Genomic DNA, 12,266 nt, shown 5'->3' with positions numbered 1-12,266 from the left:
TGGAACTTCTAAATTTTTTTTTATTCTTAAGTTCTTTTATTGGTATATTTTAGGTAGAACTTCTAAATATATTATGTTACATCATGAAGAGAAATTAAACTGTAAATGGAGTTTAGGTTGCTAATCACCTCATTTAATGTTATTATGGATAATTGGGGTGGCCTGGTTCAAGAAGTTGAAAGGTTTTAAAGGCTCAAATGAGTCTTCCCTAAGATGGAATTCTGCCAAAGGACAGCAGGTTCAGTTTGTGCCTTAGTGTTCCAACCTGCCATTCCTTACTATCCGACATACAGGTGTTGGATCTGTCCGGCCACCTTCTACAATTGGATGTCACTTCTTTACAATAAACATCTTAGTGGGGACAGAGATTTAGCTCAGTGGTTCTGTCGCCTGCCTTGCAAGCGGAAGGACCTGAGTTCGATCCCCGGTACCAAAAAAAAAAAATCTTAGTATATATCTTCTATTGGCTCTGTTCCTCTGGTTAAATCCTGACTGATGCAGATTTTGGTAGCTGGGGTACCACTGTAACAAATACCTAAAGATATAGAAGTGGATTTTGAGGCCCGGGGATTTAGCTCAGTGGTTTCACCGCCTGCCGTGCAAGCGCAAGGACCCGAGTTCTATCCCTCGTACCAAAAAAAAAAAAAAAAGGAAGTGGATTTTGAAAGGGGCAGTAGGCAGGGGCTGGAAGAATTTAGAAAAGTGTGGGCTGGGGATTTAGCTCAATGGTGCTGCCGCCTGCCTCACAAGTGCAAGGTCCTGAGTTCAATCCCTGGTACCAAAAAAAAAAAAGAGTTAAAGAATTTAGAAAAGTGTGATAGAAAAACCTAGATTGCTTTGGACAGACTATTAGTAGAAATGTGGTGTTCACAACTCTGCTAGTGAGGATTCAGCGGGAAGTAAGGAGTATAGTAAACATAAATCCTTATAGAATAGATAAATCATTTAGAGCAGACTTTGGGAAGAAATACAGTTGTTAAAGTTACTGCTAATAAGGGCTCAGAAATGAGTAAAGTGGTATTGGAAAGCAAAAGAAAAGGAATGCTTTTCTATAGTGGCCCAAAATTTAGGTACAGCTGTGTGGAATGTAGGAATTAGTATTCCTAAACTATTTATGGAGAGACTTAGATCTTTTATCCCAAACAAGCATTCAGTGAGAGTTTACTTTGGATGTAGTTAATGTAAATTTTACTAGATAATGGCCTGACTGGAATACTCCACGTTAGAACTTGAATCTGTTGGGAAATACAACCAAAAATAATCAGAATATTGTCCTAATTGCTGTATCAGTAGGCTGAAAATTACAGCACAAGTTTTACCACAGTCTATGGGCACCTTCTGTTTCATGTTCTCTCAGTTGTAAGTAAGCAAATCAAGAACTAGGGATATTTAAATAATTGAAATTGTACAACTTGATAGTTCTAGAAACAGAATTGTTTGGACATTAAATTTGACTAGAAATAAAAAGACATGTAAAATCTCTTGATTAAGTTCTGTCTCTTTCTGGCTGGAAATTCTTTTCACTCTGGCAAGAGTTAAAAAGCTGACATTTTCCAGGATGTCAGTCATCCCTAATTTTGACAGACCCACAGAATAAAGGTTAAAGATAGTCTTGAGTACTATTTCTTGAAGGAACTGTTTAAACTCAACTAGCTTGTCCCCAAATATTAATCCTCAAATGTTACTACATTTCATATTTCATAATCATGTTTAAAAAACCATATGCTCTTCTGCATATGTAATTGTGGTATTTTGGAGTGGTGTTTTGTTTTTTTGGTACTGAGGATCAAACTCGTGACCTTGCACTTGCAAGGCAGGCGCCAGAACCACTGAGTTAAATCCCTGGCCCTCTAATTGTGTTTTTGGTACTGGGGATTGAAATCGGGTCCTTGTGCTTGTGCAGCAGGTGGCAAAACCACTGAGCTAAATCCCCAGCCTTCTAATTGTGTTTTAAACACACACTTTTATAAATTCATACTTCATGGCAAGAAAATGTGGTAACCAGAAAGATCTCTGTCAGTCTAAATTGTATTGATTGCAATCAACAGAAACTCAGTTCAAGCTAGACCAAGGAGGGTAGGGAGCAAAACTTATTCAGAGTATAACAGGATAATTTAAGATATATTTGAAAATCAAAGCTGACTAAAGAGTAAGGTCTTAAAAATAATTAGAAACAGGGACTTGACGAAACATGATCTCTATCCCATCTGTTCTTTTTTCTACTTCTACCTGGTGGTTTCATTCTGTTTGAAAAGCAGCTCTCCACACATAGGGAAAACTAGCTTCCTATAACCAAAAGCCTTTAAAATTTTTTCTTTCAAGTACTGGGAATTAAACTTGACATAAGAGTTGTGATGGATAAATATGGTGGATGTTTAATATTTTTACATTTTTAGAATAAAAGACAGTGCCATTAATTCCTGCAAAAAACACCCTCCCCCTCCCTTCAAAAGCACCTCATTGTTCTTGCCACTTTCTGAAGCAGTCCTAGAAGTCCTATTTTGTGAGCCTCTTTGGTTCCACTGTCCTTGGTGCCTCTATGTCCTGAATTGTTTCAAACTTTACCTTTCATGGTCATTTTTGCTTAAGGGAAGGGGCAGAAGTTGCACAGTGCCAGATTGGGGGAATAAGGTGGATGAAGACACACCAAAATATTTTTACAAGCTTGTCTTTTCATTGGATGACCACTCAGCAACAGCAGTCACTATACGTTTTTTAACATTCCTCATAAAGACTCTCACAAAAGAATTCTAGAACTGCTTGGAGTGACAAGAGCAATGGGATAAGTGTGTTTGAAGCAAGGGGGAATATTTTGAGAGGGATTCATGGCCATGGATCTAATAATTTGATGTTAAAGTGTTCACTATATTTTTCAATCATACCTTATATTGTTAAGTATGTGTTCTACCACAAAGCTAAATCTCCAACTTGATTTTGTTTCATTTCATTTTATTTATTTTGAGGCAGGTCTCACTAAGTTGCTCAAGCTGGCCTTGAACTTGGAAATACTACCTTAGCACCCCAAGTAGCTGGGGTTACAGGCATGTATCCTGCTTTAAGCACGCCCTGCTTAAAAGTTCTTTTTTATCACCATAAACTGACATGTTATATCTGGCTCAAACTTTAGAAATCTTGATGGGCTTATAGAAAGTTGGGGCTAGGATGTAGGTGTGTGTGTGTGTGCCTGTATGTTTAATAATTTGAATTCTCCCACTTTTTTCAAAAGTACTATGAGGGTAGGAGATATATGACCTCCCCAGAATACATGGAGGAAAACAAATGTCTACAGATGTCATTATTCACCAACGCTAGTGATTTAAAGATAAAGGAATCAGGCCAGGGATTTAGCTCAGTGGTTTCACCGCCTGTTGCGCAAGCTCAAGGACCAGAGTTTGATCCCCAGTACCAAAATAAAATAAAAAATAAAAAATAAAGATAAGGGAATCAGTTTTCCTTCATAGTTCTTATCAGAGTGTGTGTGTGTGTGTGTGTGTGTGTGTGTGTGTGTGTATAGTCACAAAATTTACAAAACTTGTGTTTTACTATCAGGGAAGCCATATTAGCTCAATTATTCTGAACAGCCAGGTATTTGTCTGTGAAATGCTGCTAGGTAACAATGGTAACTCAACATTGATGCTGAATTTCTGAAGACTGTAGCTTATAAAGGGAAATGATGGGTACAGAGGCCAAAGCAGACTATCTGGAGTGGAGATCATTGCTGGTTCTTCCTTACACAATGAGAAATAAGAACAATGGGGCTTGTAATATCTATTTCCTCTTCATAATCACCCTTAGAACATTCATTTTATCCAACACACTTGCTACTAACATGTATTTTAGTGGATTTTTTTCTACACCTAGATGTTCCCTTCGTATGTCAAGGGAAGAGAAGTATAGCAAAGTGACCTAAATATGAGGATTAGCTATGTCTATGTTTGTTTGTTTGTTTTTAGTACCAGGGATTGAACTCAGAACCTTGCACTTGCAAGGCAGGCAGCCACACCACTGAGCTAAATCCCCTATGTCTATGCTTTTGATGTTTCAAGTAGTGATCACTTTTATCATGTACTTTCTGCCTCAGGTGATTAAAAAAAGCCTAGAGGCTGATGTATAGTGACAGAATACTTACCTAGCATGCACAAGGCCCAGAATCAAATCCCTAACTCTGTAGAAAAATGTTTGGTGAATTGTAGCAGTGTCAGAAGTTGGTTTTCTATTTGTAATGTTAATAAGCTGGAGAACAACAAATACCATTTCCTCAAAACTATTCTCAGTAGTACCAAATCCTCAGGGGTACACCCTATCATTTGGAACCATTCATGGCCAATTTCAAGATGATAATAATTTGAATATTAAATAATAGAAACATATATTACTATTAATATAGTAATTAATAGTAATTACTTTTGAGTTTGGCCTTTTTTCTTAATTTTTCCAAACAGCATATGTATTTGCATTCATCCCAAAGAACTTCTTATTTACTGAAATGATTTTTAAATAGGCCATATTACTTCTCATCTTGCTTTACAAATGGTAAAGTGTAGAACTTAAAGGCATCCCAAAAGCATTAATACTTTTTCTTAGACTGATCTGGATTCCCTTAAAAAGAGTATTATATCCAGTTACCAGCAGAGTCAAAAACTCAAGAAAAATGTTCCACAATACATGAATTGTGATCACTCAATTAGTTTTAGAGCTCTATAGCTGCTCCCACCCAGGATGTTTGTGTATTTGTGTGTGTGTGTGTGTGTGTGTGTGTGTGTGTCTGGGAGTAGTGAAGTAGATGGTGAAGATGCATTGCATGCAGAGATGTATACCAGAGTAAATATTTTGCTTATGTTTTCCACATTAAGATATCTGTTTAGTTTAATGGATGAATGTATGTAATAAAGCTGGCATTTGCAATATAGTATATATAGAAGGTCATATTTGCAAACTAAGAGAGTTTTCTACAGTATTCTTGAATTTAATGATGCCAACAGTATTGGATCTAGAAATTTTGTTGCTCTTTGCCCTTCAAGGAGCATCATAGGAAAGAACTGTAGAGGAGACATGGTCAAGTTTTTCTCATCAAAAACAGGAAGCAATAAACTTGGCAATACTCAACATAGTTGTGATTAGGGTGAGGTCATTGAAGCCAGTATACACAAGGGCAGCATGGTACCTATCATTATTTTGAAATTTGATATTTAGTTCTTCATGGACTTTTTCATTGAATTTCATTTTTAAAGAATATTGCATTAAACAAATTTATCTTTACTACAGAGTTTTTGAGTGATCCCTTAAAATTTGCATCTGAGACACTTGCCTCAACCTTGTCCTTGTTATTGGTTATTATCTACTTGCAAGCTCACATGGACAAAACTGTGCTGGCAATGGTGGTCACTCCTGGAATTTAAGCACTGAAATCTAAACAAATCACTTGATATTCTCAGTATGGGACAGCAGGTACAATGGTAGAAGACAAAGATGTCAAGCAGATCCAATGAGCTGGAATTCTGGAGACTGCAAATGGAACTGCACCTATATGACCATGACTTACAAAGTTGTTCATATATTTTTCTTCCAAGTGACATGAAGCAGTGTGAAAAAAATAGATTCAGTGGATTCAATGTGTTATTTTTGTTGAGAGTTTTTGCATCTAACACATCCTTATTGAATCCTTCCTATTTTATGGGAGATGTCTGTGATTATTCTTGTAATGGCCTTGTCAAGTTGATGTTTGAAGATTCTACCAGTCTAGTAAAATGAGTCAACATTGTTTCTTTTTTTTCCTATTTTGTAAAAGAGTGTGTGTAAGATATTTATTTGTATGGATTTCTTAGAATTATCACTGAAGCAATCCATGGCTGATCATTTTACTTTGTGGGAAGATTTTGAATTGCAAATTGAATTTCTTAGATATGCTCAATTCAATTTTCTGTTATCTCTGCTTCAAGTTAATAACTTGTGTTTCTTATGACAACTTTTCCCATTTTATCTAAGAGATTGAATTTCTGGGCAGAAAGTTATTCATAATATTCTTTATCTACTTTTCAATATATTTAAGATTTCTACTGATGCCACTGTTTCAGTCAAGATATTGTTAATATGTATTTTATTTCACTTTGTCTTTATCAGTATTTATGTTAATGTAACAATACTATTAATTTCTAAAAATAAATAATTGGCTTTATTACTTTGTCTATTGCTATTTTCTGTTTCATTCATTTCTACAATTACTTTTTCTTCTGTGTTCTTTGGGTTAATTTTCTATTTCTAGCGTCTCTGAAAGCTTAGATTATTTATTCTATCCCTTTCTTTTCTAATATAAATTAGAATATATGAAAATATAAGTAAAAACTATAAATTTTTCTCTATACATTAAATAAGGTGTATTTCATGAATTTTGCTGTGTTTTCATTGTTTGAATTTATTTCCAGTTTTTCTGTTGGTTACTTCTTTGATCCATGGGTCAACCAGAGGTGAGTTGTTTAATCTCCAAATAGCTAGAGATATCATTTTAATTTAGAAAATAACTATTTTGGTCTGAGAATGTACTCTATGATTTCAGTCTTTTGAAATGTATTGAATTATTTTTTAAAAATTAACCAACATATGAGTTATGGTGAGATTCTGTGTACACTTGAAAAAAAAGTGTGTTCTACATTTATTGGATGTGGTGATTTATAAATATTCTTTATTATTAACTTTCGCCTACATGTTCTATGATTACTAGATTACTAGGAAAATTTATGTTAAATTGTTCAGCTATTGTGATAGTTAATCTTGATCATCAACTTGACTGCCTTGAGAAAAACCACTTGAGTTAGCATACTTTGGTGCATCATAGTGGTATGACCATTCCTGGAACCTTCCTCTCTGGCTCTTCTCATGCTCTTTGCTTCCCAAATGCAATGATTTGAGCTGCTTCTCTCTGCCGTGAAGTTTCTGCCTTGGAGCCAGCCAACCATAGATTGAAACTTCTGGGCCTGTGAGCCAAAATTAACCCTCAGTCCTTCAAGATGTTATGTCAGGTACATGGTCATAGAAATAGACAGCTGACTAATATAACTATGTTGATGAATTTATTTATTTCTCTTTCAGGCCTGGCATATAATAACCTCCTGTGTAATGAAGCTCTGTTATTAGATGCACACATAAATATTTTTTATTTTATTGATGAATTGAAATTCATCATTATAAAATGTCCTTCTTACTCTCCAGTTATTCTTTGTCTGATAGTTTTACATTCCTTAAACATATTTTTTATGTTTAGGGAATGTATAATATATATTTCTCATAATTTAACTTTAAATCTATCTAAATATTCAAAATGCATCTTTTGTGACCAAACTAGAGTTGGATCTTGCTTTGGAATCCATTATTTCTGCCTCTAATAGAAGAGAACATTGTATTTATATGTAATATTAAAGTATCTATTTCATTTTTATCATATCCTTGGTTTCTAATTTACTATTTTATTTGGTTTGTGTATATTATTCAATTTTTTATATCATCACTTGCCATTTTAGCTATAGAATTTTCAAGGTTATTTCCTCAAATGATAACAAGGTAGTCATTTATTACAGTTTTCATTAAAATATTATACTACATCATCTAAATTATAAAATCCTCCCAGTTTTTGTAATCCTCATCCTTTTTGCCATATCATGGATCAGCACAAGACACAGGAAAGATATTTGAGAATTCATATGGTAAAGAACCTCTATGAATGTAATCAAATTGAAAAATCTTTCAAAAAGACTTTAATGTCTACTACATAGAAAATATTTCAACCTGCAGATATGTATAATGAAGGTAACTGGTGTGGAAAGGCCTTCAGACATATTATTAATCTAAATGTGCACTGGAGAACTCATGCTGGTGGTAAATTATAGAAATTCAGGAAATGCAAGAAAGCATTTATAGATTGTTCAGTTAAGACACATAGGAGATTACACAATGGACACAAATTCTGTCAATTTAAGAAATATAGGAAATCCTTAAAATGTTCCTTGTATTTTAAGACTTGTAAAATTCCCAGTAGAAAGGAATACTATAAATGTATAAAATATAAAAACCTGTTATTCTTTATCCATTGTTGTTCACATAATAACTTACAATGGAAATGAGCCCTGTGAATATAAGAAAAATTATTGAATTTTTCTTGATTCCTCAGAAAATGTGAAAACTCCCTTTAAATGTAAAAATTGTGGGAAAACCTTCAAATTGCCTCTTACGCATTATGGCACATGTGAGAACTCATATTGAACTTATATCCCATGAACATAAAACAGTGTGATAAAACCTTTTTTTTTTTTGTACCAGGGATCAGACTCACAACCTTGCACTTGTGCAGCAGGCAGCGAAACCACTGAGCTAAATCCCCGGCCCCAGGCCTTTATTTTTATATCCCTAATATACATGTAAGAACACACATTGGAGAGAAGATTATAAACAAACACCCTTTAATATCCAGGTAAATACTGGATATTAATACTGAAAATACTGGAGAGAGGCCCTATGATTGTAAACAATATGATAAATCATTTATTCTTTACATTTTACTATACATGCTGTATTTGCAGACAAAAACCATGAACTGGTTGATTTTAAATGTCAATTTCAGTATGTTCAGGGATGTGTAGATACCTGGTAAAATATTTCTGGATGTGTTTGTTAGGATGCTTCTATGAAAGATTGGCATTTGAATTAGTGGACCAAATGAGGAAGATCCAGTCTTACCTAATGGGAAACAAGAACCAGCCAGTAAGTTGAAGGCCCTTATGGAACAAAAAGCCTTAGGAAAGGAGTTCACTCTGACATATGAAGTTTGAACATCAATATTCTCCTGCCCTTAGACATGAGAACTCTAGCTGATCCAGCCTTCAGTGTCCAGGACCTTGCATCAGCCCCCCAGTTTCTCAGACTTTGAACTTGGACCAGGCTTCTCTACCAACTTTGCTGATTTTCAGCTTGTAGACGGCATATTGTGAAACTTCTCAGACTTCAAAATTATGTGATCCAGTTCACACAAAATTCTCACCCTCCCCCACTCACCTTCTCCCTCTCTCACATTTCCATATATTTCTCTCAAGAACTTTAACTGACTCTCCAACTATTTCTCATCCCTGATGAAAAACAAGAGAACTCACACTAGAGATAATCCTGTTAATACTGAGTACAGCAAAATGCTAACATATCTAATTCTTTCAAATAATGTGAAAATTCACATTAGAGAGAAACCACATAAGAAATGTTAGAAATTTTTTAAATTATAATTTCTCACACTTCAGTGAACATGTGAGAACACACACTTAAGATAAATCATAAATATAGGAAAATGTGGGTAAGCCATGTAGTCTTTCTTGTTCCTTAGCAAGTGAGAACTCATACTGGGAGATATGATTGTCAAGAATGTAGAAAATCCTTTAATTTTTCTTCATGCTTTCAAAGACATGTAAAAATTCATAATGGGAAGAAACTGAATCAATGTGATCAGTGTGGGAAAATCTTCAGGTGCCTTTCTACCCTTATGCATAAGAAAATTGATTCTGTAAGAAAAAATGTTAAATATAAGTATAAATTGTTTTATCAGTTTCACATTCTTAAATAGACCCCCAGCTCATAAATGATAGTTCTTACTTTGTAATAACTAAAATTTTATAGTAACAATTCTCCCACTACGCTTTCAGCAATATCACAAAACTTTTGCTATGTGCAAGTATTATGATATCTCCATCTATCTTGATAGATATATAGATAAAGATACAGATGTATAGATATGTATCTCAGTTCACAAACTTGATTCCACAATTCTGGTCACAAACTGAGTTGGAAGAGAACTGAATCAGATTCAGTACTTAGGTTCAGTGTTGGCCTTATGGAGAAATTTGGTTCAGTTCTCATTCAGTTTGGTTTGCAACCAGAATCATGGAATTGTGGAAAGAATTTAGTTCATGAACTGAGATTGTATATATATTCTTATTTCCATTATGAAATCTCTTTGGAGCTATGCTGAATTAAAACATTTTTAAATTTGCAAGTAATTAGCTTTGTTATTGTTTCTAATTAATTTCCATCACGATCACAATGGAAGTAGTCATTGTGATACTGACTTTGATATTTGTTGGGTTTTTCTTTCTGGCCTGCTCTTGTACAGTCTGAATTTTGCCTACCTGATATCTGTTCTCTTCTTCTTCCTTAATAAGTCAACTTTTCAAGTTACTGATATTTACTGTTGAAAGATGTTATCTTCGGCATTTTCTGTAGCTAATATAGTCAATAACTAATTTTGTCAGTAAATTGGTAGTTGGTAGAAATAAAACATATAGAAATTTTAGACAGAATAGTTTAAATAGAATTACATATGACATTAGTAAGAATTAGTATACATTTTGCTACAGTAATAAACTATTTGAAAATTCCAGTATCTTGAGGAAGTGAACATTTATGTCTTACTTATAGAAAGTCTATTTCAGTCCAAATAACTCTCCGGGAAAGCTATCCTCCATGTGATGGATCAGCAGTACAAATTATCTAGAACTTATGGCACCTCATCATCAACATTAAATTGTTGCACCAGATGAATGAGTTGGGGATTGGAATATTAGCAAAAGAAAAAAAGTATTTTTCCTGATGTGACTGATCACTTCTACCAGCAAAACTAAGAAAAATAGCTGTCTTCTTTGAAGGTTTCCAGAGAAGTCCAGAATTTCTGTATGCCTAGAAGTGGAGAACTTTACATTGGTAATACTATCAACTAAAAATAAAAGAGTAATAACACCATTAAAATTAGAGAACATAGACAAATATAGTTTTCAAGTTTTACTCAAAATTCTTTAACTTTTAGAACAAAATTGCAAATCTAGTTTTACAAGTATAGATGACTATATTATATGTACACTTTTGGGCATTTTGTTGTTGAATGCCAAGATTTTATTTTATATTTCTATAATCACAGATTTTACTACTTTAACAATATTTTATTTTAATTACAAATTAAATTTGTCAGAAAATATTGGAATAATTGAAATGCTATATGATTACTGTTTAAAGTTATTAGAGACCTAGTAAATGTAAAGAAGTCACCACATTTTAAATATAGATATTTTTTTAAATATTAATTATAACTAATATTTTAAAAGAATACTTTAACAAAGAAGGAATGGGATACTTTAGTTCCTTCTTTTCATTCAAAAAATTTCTTGGGCCATATTTTAAATAATGTGGGTTTTACTGGATTGGCTCACTCAGCCTGCAGTTCATCTCCTTCTAGTGAAATAGAGATGATGGAAATCCAAAAACCACATTTTCCAGATAACTTTACATCTACAATTATGAGATTAGGTTGTACTAGTTAGATACACATACAATTAGGGAATGAAAATTGAAGAAGACCTCATCCTTCTGTCTTAGCTTGAGTTTCCCTGAAGCAAAAGTAAATAATAGGGTCTTGGGTGCAAATAATTTGTTTGGGAGGTGAACTTGGGAATCATAGAAAAAGAGTGGTAAATTGAGACAGAGAAGTGAGAATAACCAACTAAAAGGTGGGATAATAATAAAAGTGTTACCACTAGGTAAATATGGAGCTTAATTCCACTGGGAACTCTAACCACATTAAATGTGTCAAAGAGTTGTCTCATAGAGAAACAGTATTTGTTTCATCATTTCTCAACCATCACTGCATGAATGTTTACCCAAAAGGTACTTAACCCCTGGAACTTCTGAATGTCCTGTTTATGAACTGAGCAGGTCTTTTGTCATTGGAACAAACCTACTTGTAGAGGAAGTTACTGCATAGAAGAATAGCAATGTTCAAGAAAATTCACAGTAATAAAATTAAACTTTAAGGTAAGCCAAGGGGCTATGGGCAGGGTTGATAGTACCTACTATAGCCCATCTCTTCTGTCACTGAATCACTTGTGCTAGAGACTAAGTCATTTTATTACTGATGCTTCAAGGTAATAACCAATTGCAAGATATTTTATAAGATTAAAATTACAGGATTTTCCAGACCCAATGCTATAGGTAGTTGCAAGACTGTCATTGATATCATTAACTCCCTCTTTCACCATGCACTCTTGATCCCCCTCATCCATGGCAAACACTTTTAATTGATCTAGATTGCTTATCTGGTAGTGTGACAGCCTCATACGTGAAAGACCAGAAGTTCTAGGGACTTGCTTTTATTGGGCTATGGTTGCTACAGATGCCTACTGAATGTTATTAACAGATACAGAAGACCAAGAGGCTCAGTAAGTCTTATAAGCCCTCTTTATAAA

This window comes from Heterocephalus glaber, unplaced genomic scaffold (genome assembly GCF_053883595.1).
Source record: "Heterocephalus glaber isolate CG9 unplaced genomic scaffold, H.glaber_assembly_v1.0 deba00001463, whole genome shotgun sequence".
Taxonomy (NCBI): Eukaryota; Metazoa; Chordata; class Mammalia; order Rodentia; family Bathyergidae; genus Heterocephalus; species Heterocephalus glaber.
The sequence above is the reverse complement of the archived record's forward strand: the minus strand, read 5'-3'. Positions refer to the sequence as shown.